The sequence below is a fragment of the Trichosurus vulpecula genome, chromosome 1 (assembly GCF_011100635.1).
Source record: "Trichosurus vulpecula isolate mTriVul1 chromosome 1, mTriVul1.pri, whole genome shotgun sequence".
NCBI lineage: Eukaryota > Metazoa > Chordata > Mammalia > Diprotodontia > Phalangeridae > Trichosurus > Trichosurus vulpecula.
This window is the reverse complement of record NC_050573.1, coordinates 176,455,571-176,474,506: the sequence shown is the minus strand read 5'-3', so window position 1 is coordinate 176,474,506 and position 18,936 is coordinate 176,455,571.

Genomic DNA, 18,936 nt, shown 5'->3' with positions numbered 1-18,936 from the left:
ATATAATAGATTTAAATTTGAGGGGGAGGTGGCTTAGAGAAGTAATTTAGCCCCACTATATCACTTTAACAGGTAGAAATCTGAGGTCCAGGTTACATAGCCTTCCCAAGGTTGCACAATGAAACAAATTAAGTAGAGGTGGGATTTGAACTCAGATTTATATCATAATAGAATTAGATCTGGGGTGGCTGGGTGGCGCAATGAATAGAGCATGGGACTTGGAATCAGGAAGACTTATCTTAATGAGTTCAAATACAGCCTCAGACACTTACTAACTATGTGACTTTGGGCAAGTCACTTAACCCTGTTTGCCTCAATTTCTTCATCTATAGAATGAGCTGGAGAAGGAAATGTCAAACAATTCCAGCATCTTTGCCAAGAAAACCCCAAATGGGGTCATGAAGCGTTGGACAAGGCTGAACAGTAATAAGAATTATATCTAGAAGGGACCTAAGAGTTCATCTTCCCAAACTTCTAATTTTTCAGATGAGAAAACTGAGTCCTAGACAAGTTAGATGGCATCGCCAAGGACACACGTAATAAATGGCAGAGGTTGGGTTTGACCTTAAGTCCTCCCATGTCAAAAGCAGGACTTTTTCTACTATATCACACTTAAACTCTTTCATCGTCTGAGCTCCCATAATATTTTGTTTATATGTCCTTTCTGGCACATGTTCCACTCTACCTTGCATTCTAGTTACTGGCATATATGTTTTCTCTTCTGGACATAGATGATAGATTCCTTAAGGATAGAGTCAATGTCTTACTTATCTTTGTATCTTGCACATAATGTCAATAAGTGTTTGAATGAATGATGCAGTTTTAACGGTAGGCATCTCTTACTCTAGACTACTATAAGATTAGGAAATAGGTTATAATTTTAATATAAGGATAAGGAAAGGGATTCATGGATCTCTGCTGCCATTAATACGGTGTTGTTCTCTAAAGCCACCTAATTCTCAGGAAAACTTTTCTACATATTTCACAGGCTAGGCTCATGAAACATTCATTTTACTCAGGTCCTGAAGAATGGACTAGTTTCACAAACATTTCAGCTGAAGTGCTTTTAGGTGTTAAGTGCTTTGTTGATTTTAGGAATGGGCCTTGGTTAGGAAAGCAGCCTGAGGCTGAGAATACTGTCTCCTTCACCCATGAGATTTCTAACTAAGGCATTTTTAGAAGTTTTACTCCTTTCCATGCTCCTTTCTGTCATTTTGATGGAAGATCTTACTAAGTGATTGGAGGTGTGTGTGAAAAGGGGAAGGCAGGAAAAAATGGCATTTCTATAACTAATATTAATAAATATTTCTTCTCTCATCTGAAATCTGTGACCTAGGCTTAGGTGGTTCTGCTTATGAGCCAGTTTGCATAGATTGGAGTCCTTTAACTTTGCCACTGAATACATGCCATCTTTACTAATTCCCCTTCTCATCCAGATTTCTTGAAGTATTCTTAATAGGATGATTTCATTGAAAATAGGTTAATATTCATTAATAATCCAGAAAAATGTCAAGAAGATCAATTATTTGATTACTGGCTTCTCTTAGTGATAGCTTTGAATGCCTTCTCAAAACAGCAAATACATGAAACACTTTTCTACATTGTATTTTTTCTTAAATTTGAGATCTTATCACTTTTTGTTCTATACACACACAATACACATATGTATGTCTATATGTATTGTATGTGTGTATTTAAATCAGATGGAGTATTGGGGGGAATCCCAGATCTAGCTGGTAAGTCCTACAGACTTGACAAGATTACAGCATAAATGTGGGATGCTTAATTTTTCTCAATCCACTCCACCTAAAATAAATGGTAATCGAACAATCTCATAAATCTTAGCCTAAATGTAGAAAAAATAGTCTGTCGCCTTGTAATGATGTTTCACAATAATCTTGTTCCTACAGGCTAAGGGAACTTGGTCATGCCCCAAGGTACATCTATAAATTTTTTTTGGAGGGTGGGGAAGGCAGGGCAATTGAGGTTAAGTGACTTGCCCAAGGTCACACATCTAGTAAGTGTGTCAAGTGTCTGAGGCTGGATTTGAACTCAGGTCCTCCTGACTCCAGGGCTGGTGCTCTATTCACTGTGCCACCTAGCTGTCCCCATCTATAAAATTTAAAATAAATTCAAATTCCACTTATTCCATAAATTGGAGCAAGAATGGCGTTCCAACAAAATTCTGAGGAGCAAACATAGGATTAGCAGTGGCAGAGAAGGAAGACGTTGAAGATGGTCATTGGCTCTACATGCATCTCACAGAGTAGAAGATGCTTGTTGAAGAAAGTGCTAAAGAGTATATAATTTGATATTATGTTGTTGTTATCCAAACATTTCCAGTAAGTTGATTTTTGCCTAAACTACAAAGAGCCCAGGTTTTAACGAGAGACAGATATAAATATAAAGTTAGTCAGAGAGACTGACCTCTATCTCAATGTTTGGGGTTTTCTAATGGGGGCTCAAAGTAATTTTTAACAGAATTCTTGCTTTTTGTCTAAAATAAACTCCCCAAGCTGAAGTATTCGGAGTGAGTTGATCTTCCAGTTGAAATCTGGGTGGTACTATTAGTTTTGGGAAGGATTATATAAGACTCTGGTGGAAAGATGGACTGGAATGTCAAAGGATTGCCTGAGAGCAACCCAAGTTTAATTCTCCTATGTGAGGAACTGATGGGCTATTTGAGTTCTTTAAGTAGTTTTCCATCTGGTTTAGGGTTACTGTACATTTTTTATGGATTCTGTATTTTCTAATGGTCATAATAAAGGCTGTCCTGTACTCAATATACACTTGGTACCTTTAGTGTTTGAATGCAAGCTGGGAACCCTATTTCCCACATTTGGCAATGTCCTGAGAATATAAAAAAGATTTTCCATGAGAAAACTCCAAGTGGGTGCAATTAGCTGGGGGAAGATAATAACCTCTTTTAAAGTCAATCCTGAGGACTGGACCTGGTTTACTTAATCCCAAAGTCTTGGTGGGGAGTAACCTTGGAAACAGATTATATCTATATATAAACAACATTTCTCAGCCATTAAAAAAACAACTAAAAAGTAGTTAGGTTAAAAACAAACTTAAAGTGAAGGATTTCCCCCTACTATTGCTAAACTGTGTAGAAATAAATATAACAGACCAGTTGAGCTTTTCAGCTCTGTGAAACATTAATTCCATATAGAGTTTGTAAAAACTCAACTGATACTACAAGTACACATTAAAGTGTGCTAAAGCTTATTGGTCAGACCCACTGAAACTCCTGTAACCAGAAACTGAAGCTACAGGAAGGAAGTTTTACTTTCATTATGTCTGCATAACTCCAATTAATATTAACAAGAGTTATATCTAAGTATCTGGAGAAACAGACATCTTAGCACTTGCCTTCCATTCTTTCTTTAATAAGTTGCTACTGACCACAACACTCATTAGTGACCCAATAAAAGGGAGTTACTGGTAAATAATAATAATACTTTGTAGTTATATAATTCCTTTGATCAGAGAAGCTCAAAGCTTCAGTGACTCATTAATTTTTGAAGGACCTTAGTGAAATGCCAAATACGGCAAGAATTACTACTTCCATTTTGTAAGCAGAGAAACTGAGGCATTTGAGTGATTTAGAGACTTGCCCAAGGTTGCTCAGTGAGCTGGTGACAGAAGCAGGTATGCCATCTATATATAAATCAAATCTCAAGGTTCTTATAAGTAGGGTAACAGAGACTTGTCCTTAGCTTACTTGGCAGAACATTAAATCTCTGCACAAGAGGATATTATTCTTATAACTTGATTGCTACCCTCACTGTTGTTGTCATCATCATCATCATCTTCATCATTTATGTAATACTTTATGGATTACAAAACACTTTTCAAATATTAACTTATTTTATCCTAACCACAACCCAATAGGTACTATTATTCCTACTTTGTAGGTGAGGAAGCTGAGTCAGGCAGACGTTAAATGCCTTATCATGCAACTAAAAAGTGCCTGAGGATGGATTTGAATTCAGGTCATCCTGATTCCAGGTTCAGCACTAGATGTACTTCATCACCTAGCTACGTCCTTCATACATTCCCCAGTGTTAGTGTATCACTTCTAGAAGTAGCAGAGAAGACATTCAGCAAAAAAAATGAATAGGCATTTTAATGAAGGATGGCCATCTGTTGCAATGTATACCATGCTTATCTCATTTTATTATATTTAATTCTATTATTTACTATAGTTTATTATTTATATTGAATTTTTGTACATTATATTATTTTATATATATTTAAAACTTTTGTTATTTTGCATTTTACAGATATATCATGTCATTTTAACTAATTCAAAATAATTCCAACACAAGATTGTAGACAAATAAGTATACCTAGACCTTGGTGACTTATCTTGGCAGCACTAAAGAATAAATTACTTTCCCAAATATTTGTGTTATTATGTTCACATTCAACATGTTTGGGTGGGATTGTACAGTTTATAATCATTATTCCCTCTTGTGTCTCATTGCATCACTCCTTTTGAAGACTGTGTTACCTTTATTGTTATCAAATAATACATTACTCAATACCCGTCAGCTAATTTCATTTTACTGCCCTATATCTGCCTAGACTTTTTTCTTTTCTTTTCTTTTTCTTTTTCTTATTTTTGGACTTCATCTCTGATTTCATTGCTATAGGGTACTACTTTTAGTAAGGAAAGTCCTTCTGCCAATGAATATTGACAACTCCTCTGCACTTAAAGTCCTGAAGAGTTGCCTGTGAACATAAAAAGTTTATGTCAGAGGCAGAATCAGGCATGTCATCTTTAAATCAAATCCTTTGGCTCCCATAAATCCAGATCTCACATACTCCAAGGCCAACTCTCCATTCAAAGCAATTAGACAGCATGGTAGATAGAAGGCTGGACCTGGGTAGACCTAAATTCAAAATTAGTCTTAGACACTTACTAGCTTTGTGACTCTGGGCTTAACCTTTGTCTGCCTCATTTTCTTCATTTGTCTGGAAAATGTGGATAATGATGGCACCTACACCCAAAGGTTATTGTGAGGATAAAGAAGATAATATTTGTAGAGTGCTTTGCAAACCTTCAAATATATAAATGCTAGCTCTACATCTCCTCCTCCTCCTTTAACTACTACTCCTACTACTTTTACTACCTATGCCCCATGCCAAGGGTTCTTTATTTTATTTTTTGGTGACACAATAAACTCCTTTGGCTGGTTGGTGAGAACTAGAGTCTTCTCAGAATAATGTCATTAAAAATTGAAAGAAATGCTAATTTTCATTCAGAGCTTAGTGAAAATAAAGATGTATTTTTTCCCAACTAAATTCATTGGCTCTCTGAAACCTACCCAAGGTTGCCTTGTGGATCTGTGAACAATAATGAAAAATCTTGGTTCAGTCAGGCCGTCTCTGCTAATTTGGGGAGGTATTATAAGAATGAAGAACTGACCCATTTTCTCCCTGTCAGTTTCAGAAGAGAGGCAGAAGGTATTTTTGATTTATCTGCCAAACTGCAAGGTAAAACAATTGTAAAGTAGTCCCAGCTTCCCAGTCTCCTGTGTTCTAATTGTAGTGACTAACTAGATTCTAGATCAGCAGTTCTGGCTTCTTTCCTCAGTATTCACTGGTATTCTAGAAATGTACCTTTTAAACTTTTTCTCATTGACTGTCTCATACAAAACCCAAAGTATATCCTTCATTGTAATATATTACAAATGTTACTCTGTCTTCTCTCTCTAGCAATATGTAAAGATCTGTATTTGTTAGTGAAGCACAAAATTTTGAGTTCTTATCCCTTTATTCAAGAGCTATTAATATTTCTAGGATAAATATAGAATGCAGAGCAATTACTAACTTATATTGGGGGGAAAGCACAAAATGCTTATCTCCTTTAAAAAAAGTCATTTCCTATTTCAGGTTAAAAAAACCAACAGATGAATATTAGCTAGGATAATTTGTAATTAACTAATTTAATCTATGCATAATTACGTAAGTGATCTTGAAACAAGCTTCAATCAATTTTGCCTTTGGATGCAATATAATATTTTCAAATGTGAACCAACTGAGTAATTAAGCCCCAGGCTGAGCAAATGAGTTTAACAGTCATCTTTTACACATTCCTTTGGTCAACAGAATGAAAATAGAAATTTGGCAGCCCAAGGGTTAAAGCCCTACACATTATACTACATACAGACTTCTCATATTAATGTACAGAGTTAGTTTTACAAGCAAAGTTCAAAAAGAGACGAGAATGGGATGCTTGCCTGTTGGATTGCCAGAAGCCTTCTGACAAGAATCATCTGATTTCCAGTGGGGCTTTGCTGTCAGCATTTGCATTAAGAGACCTTTTATTTTTTAATGGTGAGCCCTCTAGTTCAATCTGTTTCAATTCCATATTCATGTCTGCATAAGGTTATTAAAATGATTTTTTACCATTTTTAGGGGAATGGATGTAAAGCTCATTTTATGAAATGCAGTATGAGATCGAATAGTATCATGCGAAGAACATTAGAGAGAGAGGCAGTGTGCTGAAGTGGAGAGAGAGATAGCCTTGAAGTCAGGAATCTTGAGCTTCATGTCCTGCCTTTGACACATACTAGCTGTTATGACCCTGGTCCGGTAACCTAACCTGTCAGTGCCTCAGGCAGCCATCTAAAATTGTAAATTGCAGAGGTGGGGGAATTGTACTGCTAGAGGGAGTTTCGTTATTGGCAAATCCCTCTGTCAATTAAATCACGGGTCTGCACTAAAAACCAACCAAGCAACAAAAAATCCCCAAAACAACATTGGACTAGAAACCAGAAAATCTGAACTCTGGTCCTATCTTTCCGTTGGCTTGCTGAGCAGCATCACACCAGCCATTTAAACATTTCTAGATATTTTTCTTATCTGTAAAATGAGGGAAGTTGCCCCTTCCCCCTTAAAAAACAACAATAATTATGATTATATTCCTTGATTGAAGAGCTAAGGGCATTTAAAAAAATGACAGATGAACTTCAAATTTACAACACTGCCAAATCGGTTTTCTTTGAGTGCTAGTTAATCTACTTTAATTTCTGGAAAGTTTCTACCATGGTGAGACAGGCATTGTCTCACTTTATTTTTTTTTTTACTTTTTATTTTTTTTTTTATTTTATTTTTTTTAATTCATTTATTTATTTTTAGTTTACCACACATGGTTCTACATAGTTTTGAGTTCCAGATTTTCTCCCCTCCCTGCCCCCTCCCTCCCCAAGACGGCATGGAAGCTCATATAACTGTCCTGTATAACTTCGCATTGAATTAATTTATGCACTAGTCAAGTTGTGGAGAAGAATTTTGACCAACGGAATGAATCATGAGAAAAAAGAAACAGAACCAAAAAAAAAAAAAAACAAACCCAAGCACAAAAACAAAAGAGAAGCAGAAAAGGCGAGCATGTAGTGCGCCTCGTTCTGTATTCAAACTTCACAGTTCTTTCTCTGGATGAAGATAGCATTCTCCATCATGAGTCCCCTGGAGTTGTCCTTGCCCCTTAGGTTGCTGAGAAGAGCGCAGTATGTCAGGGTTGGTCCTCATGGAGTCCATATATCTGTGGCTGTGCACAACATTCTCCTGGCTCTGCTCCGCTCACTCAGCATTATGTCGTGTAGGTTTTTCCAGGTTGTTACGAAGTCTGCATCATCCCCATTTCTTATGGCACAATAGTATTCCATCACCTTCATATACCACAGCTTGTTCAGCCATTCCCCAATTGATGGGCATCCCTTTGATTTCCAATTCTTGGCTACCACAAAAAGAGCTGCTATAAATAGCCTTGTACATATGGGTCCTTTTCCCGCTTGTGTGATTTCTTTGGGATACAACCCTAGAAGTGGTATTACTGGGTCAAAGGGTATGAACATTCCTATGGTCCTTTGGGCATAGTTCCAAATTACTCTCCAAAATGGCTGGATCAGCTCACAACTCCACCAGCAATGCAACAATGTTCCAATTTCCCCACATCCTTTCCAGCATTTATCATTTTCCTGTTTTGTTATTTTAGCCAATCTGACAGGAGAGATGTGGTATCTGAGAGTTGTTTTGATTTGCATTTCTCTAATCAGTAGTGATCCAGAGCATTTTTTCATATGCCTATGGATAGCTTTAATTTCTTCCTCTGAAAACTGCCTGTTCATATCCTTTGGCCATTTCTCAATTGGGGAATGGCTTGTATTCCTATATATTTGGCTCAGTTTCCTGTATATTTTAGAAATGAGGCCTTTATCAGAGATACTAGTTGCAAAGATTTTCTCCCAATTTTCTGCTTCCCTCCTAATTCCTGTTGCATTGGCTTTTTTTGTACAAAAACATTGCAATTTGACATAATCAAAATTATCCATTTTGCATTTTGTAATGCTCTCTATCTCTTGTTGGGTCATGAATTCTTTACTTTTCCATAAATCTGATAAGTAAACTATTCCTTGCTTTCCCAAATTACTTATAGTATCAGCTTTTACTCCTAAATCATGAACCCATTTTGACTTTATTTTTGGTATATGGTGTAAGATATTGGTCTATGCCCAGTTTTTGCCCTACCATTTTCCAATTTTCCCAACAGTTTTTGTGAAATAGTGAATTATTAGCCCAGAAGCTGGCCTCTTTGGGTTTATCAAAGAGTAGATTGCTAAACTTGTTGATTTCTCCTACTTGTGTACCTATCCTATTCCACTGATCTACAACCCTATTTCTTAACCAGTACCAGGCAGTTTTGATGACTGCTGCTCTGTAGTACAGTTTAATATCTGGTGTGGCTAAGCCACCTTCTCTAGCATGTCTTTTCATTAATACCCTAGATACTCTAGACCTCTTGTTTTTCCAAATGAATTTTGTTATTATTTTGTCCAGCTCAGTAAAATTGATTGAAGAGCTAAGGGCATTTAAAAAAATGACAGATGAACTTCAAATTTACAACACTGCCAAATCGGTTTTCTTTGAGTGCTAGTTAATCTACTTTAATTTCTGGAAAGTTTCTACCATGGTGAGACAGGCATTGTCTCACTTTAAAAAAATTCTGATTTTAGATATGAGAGTTGGAAGGTATCTTAAAGTTCATTTAGTCCAAGTCTCTCTTTTTACAGAGAAGGAAATCAATTCCAGAAAAATACATCTTGCCCAAGTTATATTATTATTGAGGAGAGTCTGAATCAGAAGCAAATTCTTTGGATTATATATTTCCTTTGTATTTTTGCTCAAGTTGTAAAGAAAAAGAGAGAGAGCACAGTGTGAAGAATAGAGCACTATCAGAAAGTCCTGTAAAGGTCAAGAAGACCAGGGTTAAAGTCCAGCCCCTGACAAATACTGGTTTTGTGACCTGGGCAAGCCATTTAATAGGCCCCAGGCAACTTTCCTAGACTATAAATTGCCAAAAGCCTGCAGAGTTTCATTGGTCAAGGGAATTTCCTCATAGAAGGTTCCCCATCCCAATGAAATTACAGATCCAGTGTTTTTTTTTTAATGTGATGAAAAAGATCAGTTTTCAGAAAGAGATATGCTTAAACCAGAAGCAGGTTTTCAAATGCCAGAGCTAGGTGTAGAAATGCAATTCCTAGGTAGATGAGGGATTAATTAAGGTGTGAGGGAAGTTAATTGAGTTAATAATTTGGTTGCTAAGGTAACTTTTTCTTGATTAAAAGGGCATCTTCTAGTGGTTGTATCATAATTTAGACATAGGGAAAGTAAAAGACACAGTGATCTTTTGCTTCTGACCAGGAAAGGAAAATGAATACAGTATAGAAAAAAAAGGCTATCTTTTTGATGGTACCTAAGATAATACTGTTAATTATATTGGCAGGTGAATTGTAGGTGACTTGAAGAATGCAATCTTCTTTTGGGAGGGGCTGTAGTGGAAACCCAATAAGCAAATGTAAGCACATGATAGGGAAGCTATGCGACACACTGGATAGAGCAGTGGCCCTGGAGTCAAAAGAACCTGGGTTCAAATCTGGTTAGACACTTACTAGGTGCGTGACCCTGGGCAAGTCACTTAACTGCTTCAGTTTCCTCATCTGTAAAATGAGCTGGAGAAGGAAATGGCAAACCACTCCAGTATCTTTGCCAAGAAAACCCCAAATGGGGTCATGAAGCATAGACATGAATAACAAAATGAAAGAACATCCAGTATTCAGACCTGTCCCTAGGCAAAATTGTAATGTGACATTGTCTTGAATTCCTTCCACTTCCTGTTTATCTTTTCCCCCATCTTTCCCCTGGAGACAGTGTCATTAAGCTGTGTATTCCTCTGCTTGACACCCTCTGTCCTTATCCCTCCTTTCCCCATATTAATTCTCTACCCATATGTCAAAATGACTTTTTCTTTTTTCCCCCTGCAAACCTAATTCCTCTTCCTTTAGAACAGTTGTTTAAACTAATTAACACTGAGGTGTAAATGACTGCTAGTTTAACCCTTCCAGGGTTTTAAAAAGAGGATTTTTAATAACGTATGGAAGCACCTGGTGAAAATTTCAGGAGCAAGAAAAAATAAATAAACTGTTAGTTTAGAGTCTACAGTTTTGGGACAGAGGTTTTTATAATCTCCTTAAATTATAACTTGTAAATACAAAGTGTACATTTTTAGCAATGAATCTAACTATATTATGCTACCAAATAATGTAACAATTAACTATGTATATAAATTTCAAAATTTAGTAACAACAGTAGTATGTCATAAAATATACAAATATAAATTGTCAAATGAGATGGATGAAAGATCTTATTATTTTAAACTTTGGTGTGCCTGGAGTTCAAGGGGATTGGGGGAATCCGGATATGGCAAAATTGATTATTCATGGCAAGTTACCATTTTGAATATTGCAATTTTCATGATACTATGATTCTAGGTCAAATAAGACTAATATGTGGGTAGCTATAGCCAAAGTATTTTTTGTACAATGAATTTTGCATGCTTATTTTGGTTCAATGTCTCAGTTTTAGAGTATTTCAATGCATATAACCATGTATAGGAATTAAAAACAGATGTGAAGGTTGCTAGAAATAACTTAATTAGAAAAGTAGTGCTATAAGCTGTCAGCTGGCAACTTATCATTTTACATTCAGTGGAAGGGAATAGCATTTGTTCGTGTAGAGAACAACTTTTAAGGTTAGTCATAGGGACATTAAAAGTACTTCATCTGATTCTGTTAGAATGACCATCAATAAGCATTAGGACATTTGTTGGAAGAGGAGGACTATGGGACAAACAAAAAATGGCTATAAGAGGTCCATTTATGTACATAAGCATAGGCATGCCTAGAATGTAGGCTGGCATACATTGTGGCAAAGATTACTGTTGGTCCTACTCTTCTCCTCAGGGGAAGTAGCCTCTGTGTGTGTCAGTGTACTATCTAGACATACTATGTTGTTGCGGCCTGGTCGGAGGGATTGATAACTTGATTATAATATTGTGTAGATCCCCTCAGCTGATACCCTTTTATAGTTATTTCAAGAGAAACAATCCATTGTATAAAAACTTGGGATGGTATAGAGCCTACCATTTACATCTTAATTTAATACAAAATCCGTTTTAAACCTCTATGAGATAACTAAGATACTAAATATAAGAGTATTTTCCTTAAGGTATGAGAAAGACACACACACATATAAAAGCACACACACACACACACATCATACAGAATAGATTTGAATAAATCCTTGTCCTATCAAGACAGGCTTTTAGAAAAGTTGTTTACTATTAATTGTATCGTAGTTCTCCTGCTGGGATGTATTAGGTTTTCAGGGAGGAGTAGCACCTTTAGTGTGAGGGCTTGCTGAACCCTTTTTAGGGTTGCTCATATGCCTTTCACCCAACTTTCACTATGGCTCCAAGAGGCTGTAGCAGGCCCAGCAGCCACACCCCAGTAAAACTGTCTCAGTAGACGGGCTAAACCAGTTTGAGGGTAACCAATAGGCCTCAAACCTGTCAGTGAGTTGGGGGGATGTCTGTCCTAAACATGTGAAGACTTCCCCCAGCAGAATGGGCCTATGAAGAACAAAATGGTTCTAACAGCCACGAAGGAACCTAAAGCAAGCACTATGGAGTGCTTAGTGCTTGGTCAGACATGGACGATGCCAAGGTTAACTACTGTTATCCTGAGCCATCACCAGTCGATCTGACTTTTGTCTTGCCGCTGGACTTTGATGACTCTGGAAGAGAGAATGAACCTGATGACTTTGTGCACCTCTGCCTCATTTAAATTCAATTCACATGCAACCCAAGATAACATTTTATGATGTCATTGGTCCTCTTTGAAATGAAAGAAGACCAGCTTATCCCTCTGATTCTGAGAGTGAATGATTGGTTAGGTACTACACTCAGGTAACTGATGCAGTGTCTACAAATATTTTAGAAAGTCTTCATAAATGCAGAAGCACCTTCTCCAGGCCTCAGTCCAGGTTCCTTTCGGTTGAATCTAGTGTTTAAAGCATAAAATATTAATATTAAATATTTCATAAATTTATCACAGATTACCTTATACTCTCACTTGGGACTCTAGGAAAATATTCAAATATATTTCTGATCTGATTTCCTATTAAAAATTTTATCTCTTTCCCAACTTTGACCCAAAAGGAAAACATTTATTTTATGGCAAGAAGTGTATGCAATCAAAAGACAATAGAATAAATGTTGAGATTCTTTAGCTGCTAGCTTACTGTTGCTTTTAATGAACTCTCAACTTGTTTTACAACTTCACTTTTCTTGCCTTAGAAAGGCATTTTTTTTTTTTACTCCACAATGTGTGGCTTTCCAAGTAGTTTGTTAGAGGATTCAGAGTCAGGAATGATGTTGTTCCTCTCCCTGGCATGACTAATTTCTCTTTCCCCAGAATCTGCATTCTATAGGTCATTTATACAACCCAAGTCACTGATTCAAATGATTCAGGAAGTCTTCCTAAATGCAGAAGTACCAGTCCTCTGCCTCAGCCCAGCCCCCTGCCTCATCACATGATTCTGTTTCCTTCTTTATTCCTGGTTGGCCTTATGAGATAACATTGTTGTTGCCATCAGGTTAATCTCTATAGCTTCTAACCACTAGATACTAGAGACAATGACACACATATAGGCAGACAGAAATACATAATGGGGTGATGAGAGAAACCTACCACAGAGATATTAAAAATCAATGCCCTTTGCTTTTCATGGCAATATTCCAAGATCTTTTATTTCTCATAATTGAGAATAGTCTTGTGTAATTCACATCGAATTTTCTTGAAGTGTAAAATCATTCTCCTTACTCTGCACATATTTTGTTGTTTGAAGCTGAAATTTATTAGCTTGAACACTTGATTTCTTGGTGAGTTTTAGGAGCTTTAATTGTTAGTGTCCTGTGGATTCTATCAAGCTGTATTTTGACCTCTGTTTCCATTACTTCTAGGCAATTTTCTTTTATCATTTTCCAAAATATAGGATTTAGTTTTTTAAACTTCATTGTGTGTTTCTTATAATTATTCATTTATTTTTATAATTCTTAGGTTATCTCTTTATATCCTATTTTCAAGCTTAGTTTCCTTGATTTTTAGAGAGCTCATGTTCTTCACATATTGCTATCCTTTTATTTTTTTTCTACCTCTCCATCTTTTGTCCAAATTTGCCCTTCACGTTAAAAGAAAATATAATTTTATAATTATACCATTTAATTTTAAATATGTACTTATAATTTAATAATTTATATTTATAATTTTAAAATATTTTTTGAGAATTTCTTCATTTGCTCTAGATTTTATACTCTCTTATTTATCAATTTCTTCATGCTATTATTTCTTCAATTTATTATTTTAATTCATTTATTATTATTTTGAACTATTTTGGAAATTCTTTCAGGAGGTTCAACGATATTTCTCAGAGTTTCTTCCAGGAAATTCTGACTTCTGAAATATTGGTTCATTTGATCAGGGCCTTTTAAAATTTGTTTGTCTATTTCCTTTTTAATCAGTCTCTTTGTAGATTTATCTATAATTCCCTTTATAATCAATTCTTTCCTTTCCCCTTTTTTCTTGTTTATTAATCTTAATTTACTGTAATTCTTACATTGCTTGTTACTTTAAGGTGATGAATGGGAGTTGGATTTAGCCTCTCACTCAGTCATATTTCTCCTCTTTGATTTCCATTATCTTATGTTTAGGCTTCTTTTTCAGTTGAGGATTAAGCCTCTCTTGGATTAATTTCTGGCTGTCAAGTCTTTCTTCCCTTCATTTTAAGTGGTATTGTGATGTCCCACTGTTAAGCCACTCTTGATGTATCCAGACCAGCAAACCATGAATTAGAGGTTAGGAGGTATCTGTCTAAAGAACCAATATTGAAAAGAAACTGAAACTCTGAGAGTCTATGGCAGAAAGCTTATCATTCCATAGTAGGAGCTTAGTGAAGAATTTAGAATCTGACTTAAAATGAAGAGGAATAGGCCATGTTATGCACAGAGTAGTAATCCTTCAATGTGACCCTATGTTATTTTTCTGAAGGACTTATTTTGTCATAAATTGCATCACCTTTCCTATTCTTTTTGTCATTGTTTTCATTGCTTTATTTGACACATTTCTTGTCAGAGTTGTAGGCAGATCTCTAAGTCTATCAGTTGCAGAAAAAATTCTAACTTGCATTGGTTGAGGGATTTTCTTCATCTGTGAGTTCTGTATAACGCAAAAATCAGATGTACAGGTTGTATCTCTTTCTTATGTCTTGTTTTGACAGTGGTTGGGCTATGAGGGGGCAGGAAATTTTCTCATTTGTTTGCTTTTCCGGAAGTCTTGCTATGTTTCTACTAGGTTTTTTTTTCTTTTTAGTGTCATAGTGTCCATTTAGCAGCCTGATGAAGACTATGGAGTGCTTTTGAAAATATTTTTAAATAATTTAAGGAGTACTAAATTTTGATTGGAGATTAGGAAAGATAAAATGTATTTTTCCCATATCATTTTATAGAACCCTTAATCTATCTGTGTACTGCAGGTTAAGAAGCTCTTCATGGGACCAATTTCATCTGATAGTGTATATTTTTTAGGGTGTTAAGCAATACACAATTATAAGTCAGTGACTTTTTCAATAAAAGTAAAATGTCAAAACACATCTAGTAGGTTATCTAACTTGTTCACATCCACCTGCTTAATATCATGGAAAGAAAGCTAAGGGTATTGGAGGATACTGGAAGTATGAGAATATGTCTTTTGTTTATCATATATACTAGCTTTCTAAATTGAATTTGTGAAGTAAACAGGACCAGAAGAACAATTTTTACAATGGTAACAATATAGCAAAGAAAAACAACTTTGAAAGAATTAGGAACTATAATCAATGTATCACCAGCCACAATTCCAGAGGATAAATGCATACTACTCACCTGATAGATGGGCTCAGAGTACATAATAAACACGTGTGTGTGTGTGTGTGTGTGTGCGTGTGTGTGTTTGTGTGTGTGTGTGTGTGTGTATTTCTACGTGCTGAGAAAATTTGTTTTGTTTGACTGCATGTTTGTAACGGTTTTGTTTTTCCTTTGTTCTCAGAGGGGAGTTAGAAGGAGAGAAGACAGATTTTTGCTGATTGAAAAAATATAATTAAAAAACAAATAAGGCAACCACTCAGTTTTTAGTTTGTTTCTATTTTCATTATAAAGTAAAATGACAGAACAAAAATGGTTAGGGAGTTGGAACCAAAAGTAGGTGAGTAGAAAGTAAAAGTACCTATCAACCTTTAATGAATTCTAATCACCAGGACCAAATGAACTATATCCTTAGGTGCCAAAAGAATGGGAAGGTGTGATTGCTGTGTCACTCTCATTAATATTTAAAAGGTCATGGAAAATAGAAGAAATGCCACAAAACTAGAGAATGGAAAATGTTCCACTTTTCAAAAGGTGGAAGAAAACGGAGTCTTCAGAGTATAAGGCAGTGAGCTTGACTTTGATTCCTTGGAAAATTCTAGAATGAATCATCCAAAAGATGGTTGGCTAATATCTATAAAGGAAAGTGGTGATTACAAAGAGAACAGATTATGCCAGATTAACCCTATTTCCTTTTTTTTTTGACTGGGTTACTAAACCAATTGATGAGGAGAAAATTTTGTATATAGTTTACATAGATTTTACCAAAGTTTTTGATAAGCTACCTCATAATTTTATTGTGGAAAGATACAGATCAGACAGTAATAAAACTGAAGAAATTTTGGGATGGTTAGACTTAAAGAATAGTTGTTAACAGTTCAATGCCATCACAGCAGGGGGTCTCCAGTGAAATTCCTGTAGATCTGCGTTTTCCCTCTGCTGTTTAAATTTTTTGTATCATTGACTGATAAAGACATAGATTTTTATATTCATCAAATCTGAGGAGACACAAAGGTGAGAGGGGTAGGTAAGACAATGAATTATGGAGTAAGGATACCAAAGGATCTTGATTAGCTACAAAATTGAGCTTAATTTAATATGATGACATTCATTTGGGAAAAAAAAAACTATAAATCCTTGCCCTTGGTAATAAGAAAATCAACATTATAAGTAAAAGATGGGGTTGTCACAGTTAGACCACTGTTGTGAAAAATATTTGGGGGTTTTAGTGAATTGTAGGTTAATTATGAGTCACTGGTTTGATGTGGCAACACAAAAACCTAATGCAATGTTGGGCTGCATTCAGAGAGGCATAATTTCCAGTAATACAGAAGTAACTCTAGTTTAAGAAAGACATTGATAAGATGGATTATGTCCAGAGAAGGACAACTAGGATGATGAAAGGTCTAATATCCATGATATTTGAGGATCAGTTGAAAAAAAAAACTGGGTATATTTATCCTGAGGAATAAATACTTGAAGGAGGCATGATAGCTGTCATCAAGTGACAGCTCGGCTCTTTTGTGAAGGTGTGATTAGGCATATTTCATATGGTCTCAGAGGAAAGAAAAAGGAGTAAACTATAAGTTGCAAAGAGACAAATTTAAGCTTAATTTCAGGGCAATATCCTAACAATTAGAACTGTCCAAAAATGAAATGGGCTGCTTCTGGAGGTGATAAGTACTGTCTCTTTAAAAGTTTTCAAAAAGAAACTGGGCATGGGTATGTTATCGTAGAAATTATTTTTGTGTGTTATTTGGATTCAATTTCTACCTAGGTCTCATTTTATCTATGACCAGTAAAAATACCGTATATTACTATAATAGTACATAGAGACTTAAAAACCTTTGACAATCATATCATTAACTTAAAATTTGTGACAGAGAAAAAAAATAGTACTACAGAATATTTCTCTCTTTTGGCCAATGGATTTCTTTTTTTCCCCTCTTTCACTCTCAACTTCTTATTAACATGTTATCCTGATAACATTCATTACTTTTTAAATTCCTTTGTTCTTAATTTAGTAAACATTAAGCCACTATTGAGAGGGAAATATGTGTTAGACCTCGGAGGAAAATAACATTTACGTAAGATTTTACCTGCTCGTCCGCATACATGATACCTACTGAAATTATCGTAATATAACATACTAAGACAAAAGCCTATGAGCATATAAATGGAGTGCTAAGTGAGAATCAATGGTGGAAGAACATTAGTGACCTGAGGAGTCAAGGAAGTCTTACTAGAGAATATGGTACTTGAACTGTACTTCAAAGGACAGATAGCTTTCATTAAGCAGAGGGAGAAGGAGATAGCATGTGAGGCATAGGGAACAGAATGAAAAAAGGCATCTGTATGAAAATGTGCCAAGACATGTATGGGACATATTTAGCAGTATTGTTTGGCTAGAGCACAGAACATATAGACAGAACTGGTGGAAATGTCAGATCATGCCAGTTTGTTGAGGGTCTTCAATGCTAGGCTAAGGAGTTTGAACTTGCTTTGACAGGTAATAGGCAAAGGGAGCCGTTGAAGATGATACTCAACAAATGCAATTTAAGTAACTCATGTTAAGGGGATTAAAAGACCCTTTTATAAATCTAATAATTTGCTTTATGTTGTACAATATGGAGAAAGGGATGGAAAGAATAAGTATAGTACCTGCTATGTGCTAGATACTGTGCTAAACACATTTTACAAATATCATCTCAGTGGGTCCTCACAACAGCCCTGCAAGGTAGGTGCTATTGCTATTCCCACACAGTAAATGAAACTAAGGTAAACAGATGTTAAATTACTTGCCCAGTGTTAACACAGCTAGTGAGTTTTTGAGGGTGGACTTGAACTCATGTCTTTCAGACTCAGACCCAGTGATCGCTGTGCCACCGGCTGCCTAAATATAGTTGAAAAAAAGCATTGTTTGCCTCGATGAAAACTGTCATAGATATACCGCATATTTTTGAAATTTTGTTGAAATAGTTGCAAGATGCATAATGAGTAAAATACTGATAAATATTTAAGTATAGTCATAAATCATTTAAAATAAATTTTAATAGTAATTAATGAAAAGATAATGGATGTTGATTTTTCTACTCCTTTCTGATCTTACATATCCCTACCCTATCCCTACATATCTCATTACCTGAAAATCACGAGATGCCTATGATAATTTCTATGGGTCGGATTCTTCTAATATGTATACATAGATGTATGAAAGGATAGGAGAAGAGTTTCATAGTATGGATGGAGAATGAGGTAATTCATAATAATTGATTTCCATGGTGAGAAGGGTGGGAATTGGTATTTTACCCTAAGGATTTTATTGGGAAAATTATATTTCAATAATGATGGGAGATAAAAGATAAGTGTTTCTCATTTGTTAATGAATTTAGGGACATAAAAATGCAATAAGCACCACAAAATGTAATATAAGGCCATAAAAGGATAATATGCACAACTCACATCCTTATCAAATACATATAATTTGGCCAATTCAATAGCATTTAATTCTGTATGTGCTAAGAACCTACTGTGTGCCAGGTGCTTCAGAAGATAGAGAAGAGCTAAGCCCTCATTTCAAGAGGTTTATAATAGAATGGGAGCACTCTTCTGTAGAAGAAAGGATC